This window comes from Chlorocebus sabaeus, chromosome 18, assembly GCF_047675955.1.
Source record: "Chlorocebus sabaeus isolate Y175 chromosome 18, mChlSab1.0.hap1, whole genome shotgun sequence".
Classification (NCBI taxonomy): Eukaryota; Metazoa; Chordata; class Mammalia; order Primates; family Cercopithecidae; genus Chlorocebus; species Chlorocebus sabaeus.
The window spans coordinates 56,091,355-56,114,911 of record NC_132921.1 but is presented as its reverse complement, the minus strand read 5'-3'; the positions used below and the strand labels follow the sequence as shown (position 1 = coordinate 56,114,911).

Genomic DNA, 23,557 nt, shown 5'->3' with positions numbered 1-23,557 from the left:
CATTCGCATGTGTAGCCTTAGCACACAACAAGGCATTTATTTAATTATTCGTTTATTCATTTATTCATTCAACCAATATTGATTAAATGACTACTCTGTATCAGGGCCTGGCATGTAATAGGAGCTGAATAATTGTTTGCTTAATTGAACTAAACTAACTTTTATGGATCCTCACCTAGTTAAGTTGTCATTCTATTGAGAACTTCTACTTGGTAGACTTTATTTGGTAGGACCGTTAGTTTACTGGGGACTGGGTGAAGGAGTGGAAGCATAATGAGAACTGTTTCATAGAAGGGGGAGCTAATAACCTGTATCTGCAAGGACCAGATCATGGGCTTACAATGGGAGTTCAGCCTGCCTTCTGCTGTGTGCCCCAGCTTTGAAGTAGACAACACAAAAGTCTTGGGGAACTTATTTATAGACATTTTCCAAAAGCAGGGCGAAGGATGGAATGGGTGAGTTGCTTGAGTCATTTAGGTATTTATGCCTAAATCAGAAACCTGTACTTCATAAGATTAACAGTATTCATGCCTTTTTTTTTGTATAATTTGTGTATTTTCTTCATATTTTTAAGTTACATTTTTCCTTAGGTGTTGACATTTTTCAAAATTTTCTTCTGTCTTTCTTATGTGAGTGAAGGAAAACAAAGCCAACTTTAGGTGATTCTTTTCTATTTTGGGTTGGAATTTTATGTGGAGAGTAATAGACTATCGAGACTAGGCTTCGTGGTGTCAGGGTCCTAAAGAGGGAATATGCACTAAGGAAAGTGTAGGAGAAAAGTCAGGCTCTGCTGCACAGAATCGTTTTCTATGAGGGAAGTTCTTCTCCAGAGGTCTTTTCTTGGTCATGGAGATGTTGTGTAGCACGGTGTTGGGAGTCAGGGCGCTGGATTGGAGTAATCCTGATACTGATTACATGTACTCATGCAAATGATTCATTCCCTTTAGGCATCCATTTTCTCATCTGAAAGAGAGAGAATTATACCTGATTCACCTTCTAACATGTTAAATGATTTGTGTAATTACTGTGTTATTTTCTGTCTCCCCCTAGAATGTTAGCTTCTACAAATGAAACTGGGGCAGGGAGTTTTATTTGCATTGATCCCTGTGTCTCCTATGTGCTGGGAACATGGTTACCTTGGAGGTAATTTCAAGGCAAAGGAAGTAGAGGAAGTGGGAGGAATAATTGGGGTGGTAGGAGAACAATGTGTTCCTGAAAGCCAATGTAGAAGGGGGTTTCATGAAGAAGATGGTAACAGGACTGGATACTGAGGAGAGACAGAAGGGAAAATCCAAGCATAGTTCTTTGGATTTCATAATCAGGAGGATACTGGTGCCTTAGAGAAACCAAAAGCCATTGAAAAACCCGATAGTCAGTGGTAAGAAGGCTAAAGAGGTGGAAGGATGTGGTGACAGTGAGTTACAGCTACCCTTTCCAGAAGCTCAACAAAGAAGAGGAGCGGGATGGAACTTCATCTTGATGAGAAAACTGGTTCGAGGGAAGAGTTGTATTTTTATTATTTATTTACTTTTATTTTATTTTATATTGAGACGAAGTCTCGCTCTGTCGCCCAGGCTGGAGTGCAGTGGCACAATCTCGGCTCACTGCAACCTCCAGATCCCAGGTTCAAGTGATTCTCCTGCCTCAGTCTCCTCAGTAGCTGGGATTACAGGCACGTGCCACCACACCCTGCTATTTTTTTTTTTTTTCAGTAGCGACAGGGTTTCACCATGTTGGTCAAGCTGGTCTCAAACTCCTGACCTCGTGATCCTTCTGCCTTGGCCTTCCGAGGATTACAGCGTGAGCCAAGGCGCCCGGCCAAGAGTTGTATTTTTAAACCAAGGAAGGAAGGTGCCCGGGGGAGGGAGAGGCGGAAGATGTGAGGAGAGGCAGTTGTTACTAAGTACCCGAGGAGGGGAAGAGTGAGATAAAACCCTGAGGGAAAAGGTTAGCCTCGGCGGACACTTCCGGTTGAATGTGATTAAAAGGGGGAAAACCATGAGAAGCAGGGAGATTGGAAGTTGAAGAAAGAATAATTAAAGAGTTCAAACTGAAGTCATCTAGCATCTCAGTGAAGTAAGAACCAGGTAATATGGCGGTAGTTTGGTGAGGACTTGTAAAGGGTAGAAAAGTTTTCAAAGAGCTAAAAGGAGAATCTCAATAGGAATCAGTATACGTGATTGATGGAGACGGCTCAGTGGACAGAGACAAGTGGAATTAGATGGCGTGGACATGCTGCAGATCCCATCTACTCAGTTATGTGAACTTCCCCCTCAGTAATGCTCTGTATTCAAAATGGGTCTCAAAAGCAAAATGACTGACTCCAAGAATGTGAGATTAAAAATTAGAAGGGAAGGTATGAAGGTGGGTAAATGGGTCCCGGAAAACCACGATCCTATTGAAAGTATGACTGAGAAAAAAGTAGTAGAGGATTCAGCGATAACGTAAAGATCAAGGAAATGAGAGCCTTGAAGACAAAAACTAGATTCAGCAGCAGTGAGAGGGATGGGAGAGGAGTAAAGTTAGGTGTGTTTATCTGATTAAATCATCCTTTTTGTTTTCAGAAAAGAAATGTGGAAGTGATGAGGTTGGAATTTATGGATTACTCCAATAAAAAGCAGTCCTGTGTCCTTTTTGGCACACAAGTATGTGTTACTGTTTCTGGGTGATAGTAACTTATGGTTAGACTAGAAAGAGCCAAATAAAGCGTTTTTCTACATCGATGTGTAACAATGAGAAGAGGGAGGTGGGGAGTAGGGTTAAGGGATAACGTCAGTCCTCATCTCAATCATTACGATCATGGAAATTAATTGTTGGGAAGTGAATCTCAACTTGAATTTTCCCTGAAATTCTTTTCCAGACATATGCTAAGTTATAGCAGGGTTTATTCTAAGTAGCTTTTATTTCCTCTTTCTTTTTCTGTAGCAGAAATTAAAAGAAGTGCCTTTAATAGAAAGCAAGATGCCATCGTATTAGTCTTGGTGTCCTGAATCTATTAGCTTTGAGTAGGCTAAGTGGCAGTAATTCTGATATGCCTGACATTGTCCAGTCACATTTCTACCAGCATTTAAGGAGGTGCTCGAGGTCATGTACCTCTTTTGACCTTGGTAAAAATTAATAGTGTAATGCCTTGTCTGCCTGTATCTAAAACCCATCTACAAAAAAGTGATAAAGCAGCCCATGTTCTCAAGGTAGAGGATACAGGTTCTGTCCAGCAGCCATTAGGTGGTGCTGCCTAACCAACATTCCCTTCCCTGTTAGGTCACCTACATGAGTCCTGTTGCCTTTATTGTGGGTACAATGGAGAATATTATGTGATTCTCTTATAAAAGGTGGAAGTGGCTGAAATTTCTCTGTCACCTCTGTGAGACCTATCAGATTCTCTTTTTTTCTGGAGAGTAGTCAATAGCTGCTCTAAGGAGACAGCAGACACAAAAATGGCTGCTCAGACTGAAAAACAAGCATTGATATTTGAGTAGTACTTTCCACTTTACAAAGAATTTCCACGTGTCAGAGTTCCTGGAATATTGGAGGTAAGCAGTCATGACATTTTTCGAATGAATAAGTAGAGTACTGTAGGTAGAGAAAATTAATTCTATGTTGACTTTTGATAATGTAGAAATTACACCAAAGTTAATGAAAAAAGGTATATGTTTCTGAGACAACATGCATCGCTATTGATAAATATGACACATAATAACACTTACTGTACTCATTCTATTGCAGAGCTATTATGAAAGTTACCTTATTTAGCAGAAAATCAAAAAACAATAACAATAAGAAGCTTTTATTAAGAGCATATTCTCAGGCTCTCTTTATTTCCAAATGGTGTCTTCATTGAAGAATTTATTCTCCATTACATAGCTATATATATGACTTTTCTTTTTCTATTTTCAAAAATGTTTTTGTAATTGACAAAAATTGTATATGTTTATTATGTACAACCTAAGTTTTGAAATATGTATACATTGTGGAGTAGCTAAATTGAGCTAATTAACATACACATTACCTCACATTGTTATTTTTTGTGGTAAGAACACTTACAATTGACTTTCTTAGTGATTTTCAAGAGTGTAATACACCATTATTAAATATAATTACCATGTTGTTCAGTAGATCTCTTGAACTTATTTCCTCCCAACTGAAATTTTGTATCCTTTGACAAACATCTCCCCAACCCTGACCCCTACCCCAAATCCCTGGCAACCACCATTCTACTCTCTGTTCTATTAGTTTGACTTTTTTAGATTTCATGTATCAATGAGATCATACGGTATTTATCTTCTGTTCCTTGCTAATTGCACTTAACATAATGCCCAGGTTCATCCAAGCTATACCAAATGACAGCATTTTATTCTTTTTAAAGACTGAATAGTATTTTATTTTGTATATACTATGTTTTCTTTATCCGTTCATCTGTTGATGAACACGTAGGTTGATTCTATATCTTGGCTCTTGGGAATAATGCTGCAATGAACATCAGAGTGCCACTATCTTTTTAACATACTGATTCCATTTCCTTTAGGTATGTACCCAGTAGTGGATTGTCGGATCATATTGTAGTTCTATTATTACTGTTTTGAGTAACCTCCATACTGTTTTCCATAATGGCTGTACTAATTTACACTCCTCCTACCAACAATGCACAAGGACTCTGCTTTCTCCACATCCTCTTCAACACTTGTTATCCTTTATCTTTTTGGTGATAGCCATTCTAACAGGTGTGAGGTGGTATCTCACTGTGCTTTTAATTTGCATTTCCTTGATGATTAATGTTGAGACTTTTTCATATACTTTTTGGCCATTGTATGTATTTTTTTGACAAATGCCTACATTTTTTATACCTTTTTTTTTTGAAAGTTTTTTTATCGTGAACGGATGTTGAACTTTGTCAAGTGATTTTTCTGCATTTATTGAGAAGACCATATGCTTTTGGTTTTTCATTCTGTTAATGAGGTATATCACATTTATTGATTTGTGTATGTTGAATCATCCTTGCATCTCAGGGATAAGTCCCACTTGATTATTGTGAATAATCCTTTTAATGTGCTGCTTAATTTGGTTTGTTAGTATTTTGTTGAGGATTTTGCGTCAATGTTCATCAGGGATATTGGCCTGTAATTTTCTTTTCTTGTAGTGTACTTACCTGGCTTTTGTATCAGGGTAATAGTGGTCTCATAAAATGAGTTTGGAGGTGTTCCCTCCTCTTCAATCTTTTGAAAGAGTTTAAGGATTGGTATTAGTTCTTTAAATGTTTGGTAGACTTCAACACTGAAGCCATTAGGTCCTGGGCTTTTCTTTGTTGGGAAATGTTTTATTAAGGAGATTGAGTCAGTCTCCTTACTTTTTACTGGTCTATTCAGATTTTCTACTTCTTCATGATTCAGTCTTGATAGGTTTTATGTGTCTAGGAATTTATTTCTTGTAGGCTATCTGATTTGTTGGCATATAATTGTGCATGGTAGTCTCTTATGATTTTTTTGTATTTCAGTGTTATCAGTTGTAATGTCTTTTTCATTTCTGATTTTACTTAAGTCTTTTTTTCTTAGTCTAGTTGAATGTTTTCTGAGTTTATCTTTTCAAAAACCAACTCAGGGTTGTTGATATTTTCTACTTCTTTTCAATTCTCTCTCTCTCTCTCTTTTTTCTTTTGAGATGGAATCTCACTCTGTCACCCAGGAGTACACTGGTACAACCTCAGCTCACTGCAACCTCCACCTGCCAGGTTCAAGTGATTCTCCTGCCTCAGTCTCCTGAGTAGCTGGGATTATAGGCACATGCCACCATGACCAGCTAAGTTTTATATTTTTAGTAGAGACTAAGTTTCACCATGTTGGCCAGGCTGGTCTTGAACTCCCAACCTCAGGTGATCCGTCTGCCTGCCTCTATTCTCTCTTTCATTTATTTTTGCTATGGCCTTTATTATTTTCCTCCTTCTACTAACTTTTGGCTTAGTTTGTTCTTCTTTTTCTAGTTCCTTGAGGCATAACATGAGGCTATTTATTTTAGATCATTTTTCTTTTGGATGTATATGTTTATCGCTATAATCTTCCCTCTTAGAATGACTTTTGCTGCATCCCATAAGTTTTTCTATGTTGTGTGTTCATTTTAATTTGTCTCAAGATATTTTTAAATTTCATCCTTGGCCCATTTATTGCTAAGGAGCATGTTGTTTAATGTCCATCTTTTGGGGAATTTTTCAAGGCTTTTCCTGTTATTGACTTCTAGTTTTGTAACATTGTGGATATAATTTCTGTCTTCTTCAATTCATTAAGACTTGTTTTATGGCTATTCTGAAGAATACTTCATGTGTTCTTAAGAAGAATGTGTGTTCTATTGCTATTGGGTGAAATGTTCTGTATATATTTGTTAGGTCTCTTTAGTCTAGTCTAAAGGTTATTGTATTATAGTCTATAGTCTATGAAGCTTACATAAAACACTTTATAACAGGCTATTTTAAGCTGATAACTTAACTTTGATTGCATATACAATTCTACACTTTTATCCCACCCCACCCCCAATTTTATGTTTTTGATATCATAATTTACTTATTTTTGTATTGTGTATCCTTAAATTGTAGCTATTACTATTTTATTTTTTTGTTATGTTAGTATTTTAAATAATCTTTTTAACTGTCATAGTCATGATATGTTACCTACACACCACCATTACTGTATTATAGTGTTCTGAATTCAACCATGTACTTTTACCAGTGAATTTTATGCTTTTATGTGTTTTTAATCAGCATCACTTTTTTTCCAGCTTGAAGAATTCCCTTTAGCATTTCTTATAAGGCAGATCTGGTGGCAATGTACCTCCTCAGCTTTTGTTTGGGAAAATCTTTATCTCTTCATTTCTGAAGGACAGTTTGTCAGGTAAATATTCTTGGTTGGCAGTTTTTTTGTTTTGTTTTGTTTTGTTTTGTTTTCCTTCAGCACTTTGAATATACTGTCCCATTCTTTCTTCTGCCTATGTGGTCTCTGTTGGGAAGTTCACTGCCAGTCTTATTGGAACTTCTTTATTATTTCATTCTTTTTTCCTGCTGCTTTCAGCATTTTCTCTGTGTCTTTCATTTTTGACAATTTGATTTTAACATGTCTTGGTGTAGTCTTGTTTGGATTGAATCTGATTGAAGAATGTTGATCTTCTTTCTCCTTGATATTTATATCTTTCCCCAGATTTGAAAAGTTTTATATCTTTCCCCAGATTTGAAAACTTTTTCTACTTCATCTCTCTTCTCTTTCTTTAATTCCTATAACTTGAATATTTGCTCTTTTGATGCTGATAAATACTGTAAGCTTTCCTTTTTACTTTTCATTTTTTTCTTTTTTCTTCTCTGTACATTTTCAAATAACTTGCCTTTTAATTTACAAATTCTTTCTTCTGTTTTATTGGTTCTGTTGTTGATGCCCTCAACTGCATTTTTTATTTCATCCACTGTATTTTTCAGCTTTTAATTTCTGTTTGGTTTTCAAAAATAATTTCAATCTCTGTTAATTTTCTCATTTTGGTTATTATTTTTCTGATTTTGTAAAATTGTTTCTGTGTATCTTCTTGAAGTTTGCTGAGCTTCCTTAAAACGATTCTTTTGAATTCTTTGTTGGGCAGATTGTAAGTCCCCATTTCTTTAGGGTCTGTTACTGAAGCTTTAATTTGTTTCTTTGGTGAGATCATGTTACCTTGATTGTCCTTGATCTTTGTGGTTATGCATTGGTGTCTGTGCATTTGAAGAAGTAGGGACTTATTCCAGTCTTTGCAGATTGGCTTTGTCTGGGCAATCCCTTTACCAGTCAGCTCATCCAGAGACATGTGTGTGGTCTGGAACTTGGGGACTGAGTCTTGCAGGCAGGCCTGGAATCTGGGGCTCTAAGATCTGGCCAGGTGCCTAGGCAAGTCTGGAGGCTCAGCCTGGCAGGCTGGCCTGCAGTCTAAAGCCATAGGGTGCTCCCCAGTGCTGGATTTTACTGGGGCAGGCTTAGCTTTGGAGTCTGAGGCAAAGTCTGCTGCTCACTCTCATCTCTTTCCTCCATATGAAGGGTATCTGTCTTTATTCTGTGCTGCCTGGGATTGGGGAAGGGTGTCATGGGTGAGTAATGTGAACTGTCCTTCCTACCTTCTTTGCTTTTTTCTATTTATTTATTTATTTATTTATTTATTTTTTGTTTGAGAGAGTCTTGCTCTTGTCACCCAGGCTGGAGTGCAATAGCGCAATCTCGTCTCACTGCAACCTCTGCCTCCTGGGTTCAAGTGATTCTCTTGTCTCAGCCTCCTGAGTAGCTGGGATTACAGGTACCCACCACCATGCCTGGCTAATTTTTTTGTATACTTTCAGTAGAGACAGGGTTTCACCCTGTTGGCCAGGCTGGTCTCGAATTCCTGATCCCAGGTGATCCACCTGCCTCCACCTCCCAAAGCGTTGGGATTACAGGCATGAGCCACCACGCCCGGCCTACCTTCTTCAACACATCTTTTCTGTGCTACACCCAGATACTGTAATCACTTGGTTTCCGTAGCTCTTCTGAAGGTATTTTTGTGCCTGAATAATTGTTCAAATTGATGTTTCTGCAGGAGGACGAGCACTGGAAAGTACTATTTTGCCATCTTTCTTGAGTCTTTTCACTTCCAGTCTACATACACTGCTCTCAAATGATTTTGGGGAGTGGGCAAGACAAAAAAGTTCCTAAACGCAATATGAACAGTTTATTTTACCATCCTGAGAGTGTTTTTATGTATCCATGAAATCCACAAAATGTAATTTAAATAAGCAATGCAACTTTCTAAGATATTCTGTGACTAGCGTCTAAAAACTTCTGTATGCGATATTATATTGGGAAGGAAACGTAAACTTTGATATTCTAGCTCTCACTTCTGAGATGCACCTGATAGGTATTTTAGCCTTTTTAGGCTGCTCCTTCTTTTGGGGACCCTGAGAGATTAGGTGGATCCAGAAAATCTTGTAGTGTCTTCTGCTGGGGATTGCCGATTCTATAAAGGGAACCCTACTGTGTCTAAGGTTCTTCAAGTTCCATTCTAAAAACACTTGGAATGGTGGAAGTTGTGGTTCATACCCAGAGTGTTTCTAGGAATAGTAACATAAAACATCTTTGAAATTTGAGAAAAAATACTAAGATATCACAAAAAAGAAAGTATACTATCCTACACAATTTGAATTATGTAAATAAGAAGTAGAAAGTATTCTTCATCTGTTCTTTCTGATACCATTCTCCATCAGAAGTAGTCCTTGTTAAGTATGGTATATATCCCTTCCAACTCTTTCCTATGTTGCTATATTTCTTATAGTTCTATACATCTCTTTGACTATTTTTCTTTGCATATGCAGCACACATACAAAATAATTTTCTTTAGTATCGTTTTTAAATATAGAAATAGCTATATAGTATTCCACTGTGCAGCTGTATCACAATTTATTTCACCTTTTTTCTATCGATGCTCATTTTTGTAATATTCACTTTTTTTTTGGCTAAGTGCTGCTGCAGTTAACATCCATATGCACTTGTCTTTGCATTCTATGGACTTTTAAAATTGAAGATGCTGTGTATGAGGGAAAAAAGCATGACATAGTACCCAATATTTAAACTCATCCAACATTTATGTCTTTATCAATATTACATTGTTGATCACCCTTTGTAATTTTGTGCTATGGTCAGAGGATGATCAATGCTTCCAGCTCTTTGGGGTGCCCCTGCTCCAACTGAATGCAGATTTTAAAATCCTCTGTTGATAGAGTGTGATGGTGGATGGGGAATAGTTCACAGCTCCCTACAATTTTACACTCTCCCGCACCTCTTAGAATTTTTCTCTGAGAGTGTTATGTAGTCATCACATCAAGAAAGCTTTAGCTATTCGATTAGTGGCTGCATATCTCTTTTCCTTGTTTAAAAATAATATGTAAAAGTGGCTGGGCATGGTGACTCATTCCTATAATCCCAGTGCTATGGGAGGCTGAGGCAGGGGACTACTTGAGCCCAGAAGTTCAAGGCTGCAGTAAACTATGATCACACCGCTGCACTCCAGCCTAGCTGGCAGAAGAAGACCATGCCTCAAAATAATAATAATAATAATAATAATAATTTCTTTAGAAAACATGCCGTCTTTTTCTTCCACCCCTTTCCTTTTTTCTTCTCTCTCCATCTCTTCCTCCCTTCCTTCCCCCATTCTTTTCTCCCCCCCTCCTTCCTATCTTCTTTCTACCACCTTGAGAACACAACTTTATTTACCAGTTAAACTTCCCATTTAGAATGCTTGCATTGGAATTACCTTTTGTCAAGGAAATTCTGAGTTTAAAATAAAAATAAGGAAGTGGACAATATGCTTTTTTCTCTGATATCTCTTTTTTAGTAAATCTGGATTAATGGAGTCCCAGGTGGTTACCAGCTCTTAAAAGTGAACTCTAGTACAATGCATTCTGAGATTTCCTCTTAGAAGTCTGCTAAGACAAAGATGACTGTGCCTTGTAAGCTATGGTGATCCTGGCAATTTTCATCACAATGGTGTGATTTCAAGGTGGCTCACCTTTCGTGGTGGATCTTTTTTAGAATTTAGAAAGAAAGTAGTTTGACCAAGGTGATAAAGTTAAAATAAATGATTGAAGTAATTATTGCTAATTAAATATCACCAGTGGGATGATAGGTATATAAAAAAGGAAAGCATCCTGAGATAGAGGCAAGAAAAAGTAAGGTTGTATTATAGTATCCACAATTTAGGAAGTATTTGTATAGACATGGTTTAACCTGGATATTTTCTAATCTGTGTATATCAAACCACATCATAAAAATTTTTATTATCATTATGGGAAAATTTAATTTATGAAATTAATTAGGTTAATTAATCAATGATTATCTACTTAACAGAAATTTATCGAATGTGTCATTGGCACATATATCTGACACAGGGACGTATATTAGAGCAAATGCACCAACTTTTTCTTTAATGAGTACACTGATCAATCATATGTGGTTTATCTGCTCCAGTTACCTTAAGTATAAAATAACAAGATTTGGCTCTGTTAATCATTAAAGGTGACCCATTAGGTCTGGCTACTTAGAAATCCATTTGTGGTTGAGGCATTTTTCATAGTGGTACCTAGACAATCTCAGGACCATTGTCCAGGCTCTGATTATCTGCAGAGAAATAGTCACAGCTTCTCTGCATGACAAGAGTGAAGCATGTTGCTATGTTTTGTTTTCCAGAATCTAAGGTATAATAAATTACACCCAAGCAATAATCAGTGTTCCTGATCCTGTCTGTGGTTTGCTGTTATTGTTTTCCAAGAGGAAACCTCACACATGCAAAGCCACATGCTCTATCACTTGTCAAGTTGTGATGTCTCATCTGGGAGTGATTTGAGCCCCTGCCACTCAACATTTCTTTTATGACTCCAAGATTAAAAGACCATATTCAATCTTATTTTTATTTATCTTTTGGGGGAGGCACAAAAACAGTAACTTTTAGCAGGGGAGAAACTTGTATGCCATCTGACCTAGAAACAGATGCTACTGATTGGGAAGATCACAAGCAAGGATATACACAGTCTTTCTGTATCTTTCAAAGTAAAGACGGCCCTGACAATAGAAAAGGAGAAACTACCTCAGTATCATCCCAAAATATCATTTCATGTGTAATAAAATGAAATTATTATTCTTTGACCAAAATAAAACCCTTAGTGGATCACCCAATCAAAAAAGTCAGCTAACGTAGAGAAGCGTAAAAATAGCTTACACAAGTCTTATGTGCTGTGTCTCATGCCTGTAATCCCAGCACTTTGGGAGGCCAAGGTGGGTGGATCACTTGAGGTCAGGAGTTCGAAACCAGTCTGGTCAACATGGTGAAACCCCATGTCTACTAAAAATTAGCCAGGCATGGTGGCAGGTGCCGGTAATCCCAGCTACTTGGGAGGCTAAGACAGGAGAATTGCTTGAACCTGGGAGGCAGAGGTTCCAGTAAGCTGAGAACGCGCCACTGCACTCCAGCCTGGGCTACAGAGCAAGACTCCATCTCAAAACAATAAAAAATAAAAAATAAATAAATAAATAGAAATCCATAATTATACACAAATTCATCAACCTTGTGAAGCAGGAAAAGGCCTTGTTCTTGAGTTTGGTTCTTCAGATTAATGTTCTTCATTGTCTCTCATAGACAAGTGACACCTACACAGTGTCATTGGCCATGTGAAGCTTCAGTTTCTTAGGAGAAGGAAGAACTTACAGAAACTTACAAAGCAATCCAAGACTACTATTCTTCCCATTTTTAAATGATTTGATTTCCTCTCTCAATCTTTTACCGTTGCCTTGGTCAAACTTAAGATGAGACTATTTTTGTTTTTAAGGTGACCTGACTTTATTGTCTCTCTTCAATACATTTGATTTGGTTTTTGTAGAGGTAGTAGATCTTTTGTTCTTCATATTCATAATAATTGCTTTTAATAATATTTAGTGAGACCGCATAATGACAGTAATAAGTACAACTGGAATCATTGGATTTAGAAATTGAAATCTTCACATGTTGCTAGGCATACAAGGCAGGGTCTGGGACAGAACTGCATGGATATACAGTACTAGCGAGTGGTCTAGCAGTTGTGAGAATTTCATATTCCATGGGTACCAAACAGCAGTTTTATAGAAGGCAGTGAGAGCTTCAATAAATCTTTCCTACTTGAGTAGAGGCTGGTGAAGAGAGTTTTTGAATTATTGTCATCAAGTATGTAGGTTCTTGTAGGTCAACAGCTGTATCAACATACAGAATGGCAGCCGTTGGATAATGCCGCTTGTCTTTAAGCAAATGTAGTTTAAAATCCCTTAAAATCCAGTGTTGTTTTGCAGATTCAGTGAATCTATCCAGGCAATAGAAATGTATAAATCAACAAAATCTGCTTATTAAAACACTTTTGAGTAGATGGTATCTCACATTATGTAGCTCTTTCACATTTATTTTTCTGTTTTTTTTTTTTTTTCCCCTAAAAGAGATATGCATTACAAACAATGGGAAATAGCTATATTCAACAATAGTAAAAAAACCCTCAATGCAATTTAATGTCAGAAATCAATGCTGTATGTCCTGGATTGAATTGAGAGGTGGAGATGAAGACTTTTATTGCCCCAGGTACACTGGAAAATGTTGTGATGCCTGCAAGCCTGAAGTCAGCCAAAGGGTACCCAGTCACTACACGTTTTCATTGCTCCTAATACTCTTTGGCTCTAGGCTACTGCCTGTTCTGCCTAATGATAGGGCCAACCTTGACCGGGAGCCCTCTGAACCTTCCCCGAGGGACTCCCTGGTGCTTGTTCACCCTTTGACATCAACCTTCAGAGTATATGAAATAAAAATCTTAATGAAAGAAGGGAGGACTGAGATTTTCCTGCATGCTCGTCTGGCTAAACCTAGCATTTTATGATTATATTTGATTTTTAAGTCATCCTGAACTCTATCTGCAGCTCTGCTCCCTTTTATCTTTTCTTGGCATCACAACCTTTACTACAAAGCTTATTTCAAGGGAAAACTGTTAGAATTCAAATCACTTACTCCTGTTTCAAGCTCGTCTGTTTGTTTGGGATTCCAGCTGACAAGATGTCCTTCAAATGATTGCTTTTAGTAAAATCAAAGTGACTTGAGGACCAAAAACTTTGATAACTGAATATGTGTTTTAGACTACTTCAGGGGTTCCTCCTGCAACTTGGCTGGAGAAGTGTGAAAACAGAATTGTGAGTGACGAAGAGGGCTGAGGCCTGTATTCTAGATTGTTTGCAGAATTCTAAATCACTACCAGGAAAGGGCTCAGAGAAAGCCTTCACTTTGTGAGACCTCAGAAGCAACCTGGAGCCAGGTCTGTGGTTCAAGAGTGTTTCCAAACTGGGGTGATGGCTATGGCTATTTTTTTTGGTGTTGTTATTGTCGGATGCCTCAGGGCGCCAAGAAATGAGACTGGGTTCTTGTCCTTAGAGGGTGTTTTTTTTTTTTCTTCTTCAATTTCTTACTCTGGGGAAAGCTCTTGTAGTGCTGTGTATTTTTGGAGATTTCCAGGGGTTATTGTAGGAAGGGTAGAAGACTCCCCCGTCCACACTGGGATGACCCTCTGGGTGCCACCGACTTCCTAGTCTGCAGACCCTCTGAAGCTGCTGTTCCAGCTCTAGTAGAAAAGGCATTTTCAGCACAAAACTCTATAGTCTTGTATCATGTTGCCTTACTCTTCTTTCCATCAGGATGAACAAATCTTTTACAACAACTTACCAGGTATCCACTTGTCACCTATAATAAAAGTACTGAGCACTTGCTCTGGACAAGGCATGGCGCATATGTGCTTTCCTTTAATCCTCTCAATGGCTTTAGTAATTTCATCATCCTTCTTCTATGGAGAGAAATGAGGTTTAGAAAGATGAAGTTCCCACAGCTGGTAAATGACAAAGCTGGGATTGGATTTAAGTGCAGTTCTATCTGGCTCTCCAAACTGGTTTTCGCTAGGAGACACGTATAACTCTCTCAGAGTGTCACTGGGGAGAATTATTCAGTATTTTGCACTTTTAGTTAAAGAAATGTAAGCACATAATATTCCCTCTAACCTCTCACATTTCTGGGAAGAAGAACAAAATAAAAAGATGAATACTTTTAGTTACCGTATTATTAACAGATTAGCTTGTATCCTGGTGACCAGATATCATACCTCTACCATCACAATATATTTATTCAGGAAAATAATGAGAAATTAGTAGCTATTATCTCACATGTAGGAAGGAAGAGAACATTCTATACTGACACAAAGTATCAGCCCACGAGAAGGGAAGACTATTCTTGTTAGTGAAGGAACTTCCAGATTACTGATTATTCTAGATATTCATCTCTGGGTGCTTATGACAAACTGTGCTTGGTGAAGCTACCATATACAGGGAGGTTGTCCTCTGGTCCCCTTGGATGTGGGCACCATGACTGGAAGGGCCTGGCTCACCTTCTGTGGCCCAGCTTCTCCAGGGCTTGCTTGAGAGTGGGCGGACATGTAGACAGGCTGGCTATCCCAGGAAGTGAGAGTGATTCTTTTTGCAAGTTTTAGTAGCCAGGGTGTGGCCTAACATGAAGAAGGATTTCCTATATAATTGTATAACATCGTGATACGTGTTTTTAAACAACAAAAAAATACCTCAGAGATAGACTTGCCAAGCTCGAAAGCAATCCAGATGGGTTTTCTGACCTCTTTCTGCACCAGCATTTTCTTTATGTTCTTAGGAAATAGCTGCAGAGGGTTTTATAGCCATTCAGATTTCAATCTTGGGACTCAGAAAATTTCTGTATTGTGCCTTAAAGAGTGACGTGTGCCACTATTAAACTTGAACTGCTCTGGACAGCTGCGCGGAAGGAAAAGAACTACCGTGCTCAAAACATTTTCATTTTGTTGTGTACATGCCTTACAGTGCAGCTGGTTTAAATTCTCTCTGAAAAGATGGTGTGCAGCTGTTTCTCTGAGGCAGACCCTGAAGGCAAATACCCATCACCCCAAATACCCATCACCCCAGCACATCCTTTCCTATCTTGGCAAGTTGTTTTGTCCTTAACTCTGTTGTGTGTAATCATGAAACATCGCTATTTATCTGAATCTTCTTTAGGATACAATACATGAGCTCATTCTCAGAAGTTCCAGGAACACAGCACTCCATTGTAAAAGATTTTCTATGTCTCCCACCCCCTCTCATTTTCTCAGTTTCCATGGCAACGTTTGGCTCTGATGGCACCTCCAGGATTATTACTATCATCACAGTTATTTCTTCTGATTATTATGGTTGCTTATTGTCATCAACATCATTTTGACTGTCGGTTAGTCAGATCCTGATCCTAAACACCTGGCCTCTGGGGAATGTTTCCTCAAAACAGTTGAAAAGTTAAAAAAAAAAAAAAAAAAGGAATGCAAATCCCTGGAGATTACCAGTGGTGCAATTATCGTACATCAGGTTTATGTTTCTCTTTAAAAAATTTCCCCATCAAGTCATTGTAATCCTTCCAGAATATACATAGATAGTTTGTCATGATACCAAAATAGACCTGGTTATCGATACTGCTGTTTTGTTTTTAGAGAAGGAAAGTGTGTGTGCATTTTTGTGTGTGTGTTGGTGGGTTGAGAGGGGAATTATGAATCTAAAGTTTTCTAATATTGCTAAAGGAATTTTTCATGAAATGTTGGAAACTGGTTGTTTAGAGATGAACAAAATAGTTTGAGGTTTGAGACTATTATCCACTGATTTTTCCATACCTGCTGTTGACCCTGTGAGCCTCCCTGAGGCTTAGTGGGGGAATAAACTTCCTTTGTAAGAATTACTGCCTTATGAATTAGTGTAACACTGGGATGCCCTATGCTTTTGAGATAGTCTTAGACTTGGCTCAAAACACTACCTCCGAGGCCATGAGAATCCAGAAGCCTCATTTTAATTTCTGCAAGTTTCTACAGCTGTCTTTTTGTGTGTCCTTCTGTCCCTGGGGTCCTGTGTGGATGCTGGCTGCTCTGCTGGGTTTAGAGAAGCCCTAAATACAGAATTTGGCCTCTTTAGCTATGTTTAGAAGAAGCTCTTACATCGAGCTAGCCTGTCCTTTCACACTTCCTCTCCCTCCATTTCTTTTCCTTCTCTTCCTTCTTCCTTTCTCCCTCCTCCATTCCCACCTTCCTTTCACTGTTTCGGGAAACCTTGAGGACTTGGTGGGTCACTGGGAGGAGTCATATCATAGGGCACATTCTTTGCCCCTCTGTCTGCTAGCTCCACCCTTTCACTCCCATTCTTCCCTTTCTTCCTGGCACATTGAAGAATTTCTCCTTTTTGTCTTATTTAGGGCAGCCATCTCTGAAAGGAGTTCTAGTTTCTCCACTTGGTTTTAATCTGTGTGTAGATATATTTGCTGCACCTGCAAATCAATTCCACAGACTCTTTCTCAAAGGGGAGAAGGACAAAACCAAATGTTAATTTATGTTTTGGTGGCAACAGAGCTTGCTCTAACTGAATGCTCCAAGCCCTGCCTTACTGCCTCCTGGTCGCTGAACACAATCTCAAATGCTTCTAGGAAGCTGGCGTGTGACATACATGAGTCAAGGGAATCTGGTGGAAGAGGCAGTGTGGAGTGAGGGACAGAGTATGTATCCAGAGTCACAGTTCACTCAAAGGGACCACAAGCAACTGGGCTCCAGCTGATGGCTGCCAGTGAGGATGGAGGTCCAGTGTGGCCTCATTACCCAATTTTTAAGAATTTAGAGGTCTAATTTTTCTACAAAAATTTCCCAAACTGTGAACCCTGGCAGCTGTTTTTTAAAAAAATTATGCAAGACAATATTGTGTTGGTTACCAAACTATGCAGGAGAGACAGACCTAAACCACACAGGAGAGACACACCCAAACTACGTGGGGGAGGCACACCCAAACCATGCGGGAGAGGCACACCTAAACCACACAGGAGAGAAACACTTAAACCACAGGGGGTAGACACACCATGTGGGAGAGACAGACCTGAACCACGTGGGAAAGACACACCTAAACCACGCGGGAGAGACAGACCTAAACCATGTGGAAGAGACACATCTAAACCACGCGGGAGAGACACGCCTAAACCACACGGGGTAGACACACCACGTGGGGGAGACAGACCTGAACCACGTGGGAGAGACACGCCTAAACCACACGGGAGAGACACGCCTAAACCACGTGGGAGAGACATGCCTAAACCATACGGGAGAGACACATCTAAACCACATGGGAGAGACAAACCTAAACCACGTGGGAGAGACATGCCTAAACCACACGGGGTAGACACACTACACATGGGAGACAGACCTAAACCACGCGGGAGAGACAGACCTAAATCACATGGGAGACAGACCTAAACCACGTGGGAGACACACCTACACCACGTGGGAGACACACCTAAACCATGTGGGAGACACACCTAAACCACGTGGGAGAGACACCTAAACCACGTGGGAGACACACCTACACCACGTGGGAGACACACCTACACCACGTGGGAGACACACCTAAACCACATGGGAGACACACCTAAACCACGTGGGAGACACACCTAAACCATGTGGGAGAGACAGACCTAAATCACATGGGAGACAAACCTAAACCACGTGGGAGACACACCTAAACCACGTGGGAGAGACAGACCTAGCCTGCTGCTTTGGGGTTGCCTCTTCTGCCTGGGAGGACTTTGGGCAGGAAGTTTCCTGTTTGGCTCCAGTCTTTTTTATTTTTTTTGAGATGGGGTTTCTCTCTGTCACCCAGGCTGAAGGACAGTGGCATGATCTCGGCTCACTGCAACCTCTGCCTCCCGGGTTCCAGTGATCCTCCTCCTCAGCCTCCCGAGCAGCTAGGATTACAGGCGTGCTACCACACCCAGCTAATTTTTTTTTTTTTTAATAGAGACAGGGTTTCACCATGTTCGCCAGGCTGATCTCGAACTCCTGACCTCGGGTGATCTGCCCGTCTCTGCCTCCCAAAGTGCTGGGATTACAGGTGTGAGCCTTCACGCCCCGCCTGGTTCCAGCCTTTCTCCTCCCCTCTGAGATGAGGTCCTTGCTGATGCCCAGCCAGGTTGAAGTGTCCTCTACATTAGGAGAAGCTTCAAGGGATCATGGGGCTTGAGGCCTAGTCAACTGCTTGATTCTAACTCAGCAGCAGCGAAGTTTGTAGCTGAATCAAATGCAAGTATCACTTCCAGCCTAGATTTTCAGTCACATTTCCTCCTGCCCCAGGGCCAGGATCCATCTTTGTCTTTCAGTTGCTAGAAAGATTGCCTTAATCCCTCTATGTCTTAGTGCTTAAGTTATTTTCCTTTTCTCTTTCTCTTGGTGACAAGTTAGTTCAACTCTCAGTGTGTGTGTGTGTGTGTGTGTGTGTGTGTGTGTGTGTTTCTTTTTTTGAAGCTTGGATAATTTAATAAATTAAAATTGGGAGTGGAGGAGTAGGGAAGAAGAAAAAAGAGCATCTCTTTAGCATTTATTCATTCTAACATTCACATGTTTGCTTCTCCATGGAGTTGTTTTATTATGAACAGGTTCACTAAGGAGCGAATTATGTCCATATGAAATGAGAATAAAAGTGCAAACTCATTCAGATCAGGTTCTTCTGAGGAGTGGGCTTTTGAAAAAAATATGTAAAATAAAAATAGAAACACTCTTTGTCAAATACTTAAATTGCAGCCACAGTACTGGGACAGCCACTACTTAGAGAACGCATGTCTAGTTAAACCCTTTTTTTGGGCCAAAGACTGACACCTATGCAATTGACCTAGGAAAAGAAAGGATAAATGAAGAAAGAGAAAGAACACTTCATGTTATACATTCAGTAACCTCCATCAGTTTTGACAGAATTAGGGACTTGGAATTGCTCCTGCTGAGGCAGTGGGAGCCCCATTCAAGCTGAAAGCATGAGGTCCGAGGAGGCAGTTGCCTCCAGGCCCTCAGGGACAGCTCTTTGTCTTTCTCCAAATCAAGCATACAACTACAAAGTCCTGCTGCTCCACTTCCAAGTCAAACTTGGTAATTCTTAACTCAAACAAATCTTGAGTTACAGAGTATTCTCTAATGAGGCTCATCCCTTCAGTGCCAGTAACTAAAAGCCAAGATGTTGCAATTAATTCTTTTATTATTTTCCAACCATCCAACAGTCCTCATTTAGGGCTTTCTTCCCTTTTTATGCAACAACTGTCCTCCAGAGAAAGTGACGAATCTGCCTCCAGCTTCATCCTCTTCAACCTTTTTGACAAGGAGACGTGCATTTCTGATGAAAGTTATCTTACCAAGTTTAAATTCATAATTGGGAATTCCTCTTTTAATATCTCCAGGCTTGACTGGGGAAGGACTGGGCTCCACCCCTTTCTTCTTTCCATCCAGTCTATTGCCAGAGCCGGAGAAGGCGCGGAAGCCCAGCTCTCCAGCATAGCTACTGTGATCAGCTTCACCTTCTGTCGACTTCTCATGCTGGACTTGTCTTTCGGGTTCTTTGTAGCCCAGGGGAGCATCAAAGTCCATGTTCATGTCACACTCAGTGATGGACACTGCCTTGTCAGGTTTGGTTTCCATCACACGCAGTTCGAGTTTGTAGATCTTTTCATTATAGTTGATGGCAATCACATCCCCAGTGGTCAGACAGGAAAAGTTCCTAAGTGTGTTTTCTAATACGGCTTTGGGGTTGGTGATGTCCGGGACGTCATGGCTCTGAGGCTGGAATTTGCAGTAGGTGGCCACTTGAAGGTTGACACTCTCCACCTGGACCAGGCTGCCTTCTTCCAAGAGCAAGTTCTGCATCATCCAGTGTGAGAGTAGCAGATCATCAGTCACAAACTCCAGCATGCCACAGTGTGTCACGCGGTCCGAATTCTTACTGGTCAGTTTGAACAGCACGGGATAGGTAATGTTAAGTTGGCTGAGTTGGTCCAGGGCTGAGGGCATCATAATTATCTTCCCTCCCTTCTCCACATCTGACCTGTCATTAGGCCCTGCTAGCATGGACACAGAGAAGCAGCGGTACTGTGTGGAGAAGCGGTTTTGGAAGACCCTGGGAATCGGGTGATTGAACATGTTGAAAGGGAACATGATGGACACCACCTTGAGATGCCTTTTCTCTCAGACAATGCAACGAAGGCACCCTGCTGACCTCTCTCCTCGCAGCCACTGCCACCACCAATGCCGCAGTGTGTTGTTTTTAACCTTGACTTCTAAAAGATCAGAATGCAGATCTCCTTAAGCATAAAATTCATCAAAAAATGTCATATATATATATATATAGAGAGAGAGAGAGAGAGAGAGAAAGAAAGAGAGAGAGCAGAGTCTTGCTATGCCACCCAGGTTGGAATGCAGTGGTGGGAACATGTCTTACTGCAGCCTCGAACTCCTGGGCTCAAGTGATTCTCCTACCTCAGCCTTCCAAGTAGCTGGGACTACAGGCGTGTGCCACCACACCCAGCTAATTATTATTATTTTTTTGTAGAGACAGGGTCTTGATATGTGCCCAGGCCGGTATGAAACTCCTGGGCTCAAGTGAGCCTCCTGCCTTGACCTCCCAAAATGCTGGGACTACAGGTGTAAGACACCACACTTGGCCAGAGTGCCCATTCTTAGCACAAACTCCGAAATGTTTGTTCTGGGGTCCCAGGCAATGCCTTGCCATTTCTGGTGCCTGCCCCTCCCGCACTGTAGCCTGGGAATTACCAGGTTGGTGTGGGGGTGCAGTCTCTTGGGTGAGCCCAACCCCTACGTGCCAGGCACACTGGTGGGTACAGTCTCTCAGGCTCTAACCAGAGTCTAGAATTTGGCCTGTGAGCCTTTTGACCAGAGACTTGTTAACAGACAAGCAATTCCTTTCAACGTTGGAATCTTTTCTGGACATGAAAAGAAAGCTCATTGTCGGCATGCCTGGTGTGCTCAGTCTCTCCCTGGCCACACAAAGGCCATGAATACCCTGGATAAACAGATTATCAATGTAAATATGTTTTCTCTCATCAATTCACAAACAATTATTGAAGGCCTGCTCTCTGCTGGGCTTTAGGAAGACACACTTCTGGAGCGTTATTAGCGTCTTGAGGAGCTCAAGGTCTAGTGTGGGAACAAACATGTAACCCAGCCAGTTTGTGCAGAACAGTGAAGACACAGTGTGAACAGTGGTGAGGAAAAGCAGCCCTCGGGTAGAAGTTCAGAGAATCTGCTTGGCTGAAGAGGGGTGGGAGGTACCGCCCAGGTAGAGGGCACAGACGCCTGCACTTGGGCGTGGAGGTGGAAAGGACAGTGCTTGTTCTGGAAATGCAGTTTATGGTTAAGGAAAATGTTGCAGAATGTGTGTTCAGAAGCCCCAGAGCCCTAGATCTCTCAATGAGAGGCTCTCCCCAGGAGAGGATGGCTGGGATAAAACTGACAGGATGAATGATCTATGTTGCCCATTTCACTCTCATTCTAAGACATTCATACTCAAAGTGGAATGCTGGGTGAAATCAATTTTACTGTTAACTATACATTAAAAAAAATTTAGTGCCAATGCATGTAATTGAATTAGTGAAAATTAAGTGAAAGAATGATGCAACTCACAATGGAGAGATCTTTTTCAAATACCGGAAGAACACCTTCAATGTGCACATACAGTGCTATTCAAAAACTCAGTTTTGAGCTGACTGCCATTTAGCTCTCAAAGGTTATATAAGAGAGACACCCTTGGGCATTGGGAGCACTGTAATGTGAGGGTTAACAGCATGAACTTGGATGTGGGAGACACCTGGACTTGAATCCAGGCGTTCTCCCTTAATAGCTCTTGATGCTGGGCAAGTTAATTTCTGTCTCTGTTTTTCACTCTTGCTCTTGTTCTCTCTGGGTTTTTTCATGCTTCTTCAGGTCCCAGAGGCTTTTCCTCCTCCCTCTTCACCTACTTACCTCCCACACAGATAGCATTTCAAATGCCCCTTCAAAATGATAATGAAAATGATATCATAACACACTGTGCCTTTTCTTCACAGCATCTCTATTGTAGTTCTGTGTTTATCTGTGATTAATTTATGCATGCCTCCAGCACTACCCTTTTTTGTTTGGGTTTGGATCATAATCCCAAAAGACACAGTCCTGAAAGCCATAATCCCGAATGTTGAAATTCTGAAAGACCAAACTCCCAAAAGTCTAAAATCCCTACTGTCTAAAATTCTGAAAATAAATACAGTCACATGTTAGGTGAAACTATTACCTTGTTATTGTCTTTATGTGGAAGAAAATTAATTTCAATTGAATTTCCAAACCATAATCACAGATTTGGAATTACGTGGGCTCAAAGCTACTAAAAGTGAATTTCTAGTTGTTAAAAATAAAGTTTGTCTTTCTCGCTCAGCTCAATGCATTTGGTGGAAAATTCAAGTGAATGGATTGGTTATATGATATGGCAAGGGCAAAAACTTTAGTTTAAAAATTTGTCATCTTTGAGCATTGGCATTTCTTCCGCCTGATGACACTGCAGGAACTTTTAATAAATTAAAGCCACATTTGGCTGAAGAAGCCAGAGGAGTTACTGACTGGTGAGGAAATAATTATATACACAGTAAGATAAGAAGCCACTTAGGCTGTTGGATCACAGTATTGTTTCCAACACATTTGTCTGTATATGAGTGCATGTAAAATGGATTTCTGCGTGCCCAAAACAACATAGAGTCAGAGCACAGAAGAAGATGGGAAAATTGAATAGGAACGCTGATGTCAATGTATACAAAATTGTAGAAGAATTCCAGAAAGGGCAGAGCCACATAGAAAATGAATGTGAATGTATTCACTGAAGAGAGCCATGTCCTAAAAGAAAAATAAACAAACAAAATAAGTAAGCCCCAAAAAACCCCACCAGATCTAGATGCAAGACTTCAAAATATAGTCAATGATTGTGAAAGTGGACCAGCTTTTGTGGACTATCTCTGTGCAATTTCCCATAATTTATCCCTGTAATGCACTTTTTAAAGGTGTGAATTTCTAGCTGTTACCTTTTTTTCAAGTTTTTTTTTTTTCCCACAATTTTAAATTGTCAGCATTATTTTTTACAATTGGCTATGCTGT

At 40.1% G+C, this 23,557-nt stretch overlaps 1 pseudogene; it reads right to left on the bottom strand.

Annotated features, from left to right (window-relative positions):
* Positions 1-19,639: 19,639 nt before the first annotated feature.
* On the bottom strand, positions 19,640-20,586 carry LOC103222606 (ubiquitin recognition factor in ER-associated degradation protein 1 pseudogene; annotated as a pseudogene).
* Positions 20,587-23,557: the final 2,971 nt, after the last annotated feature.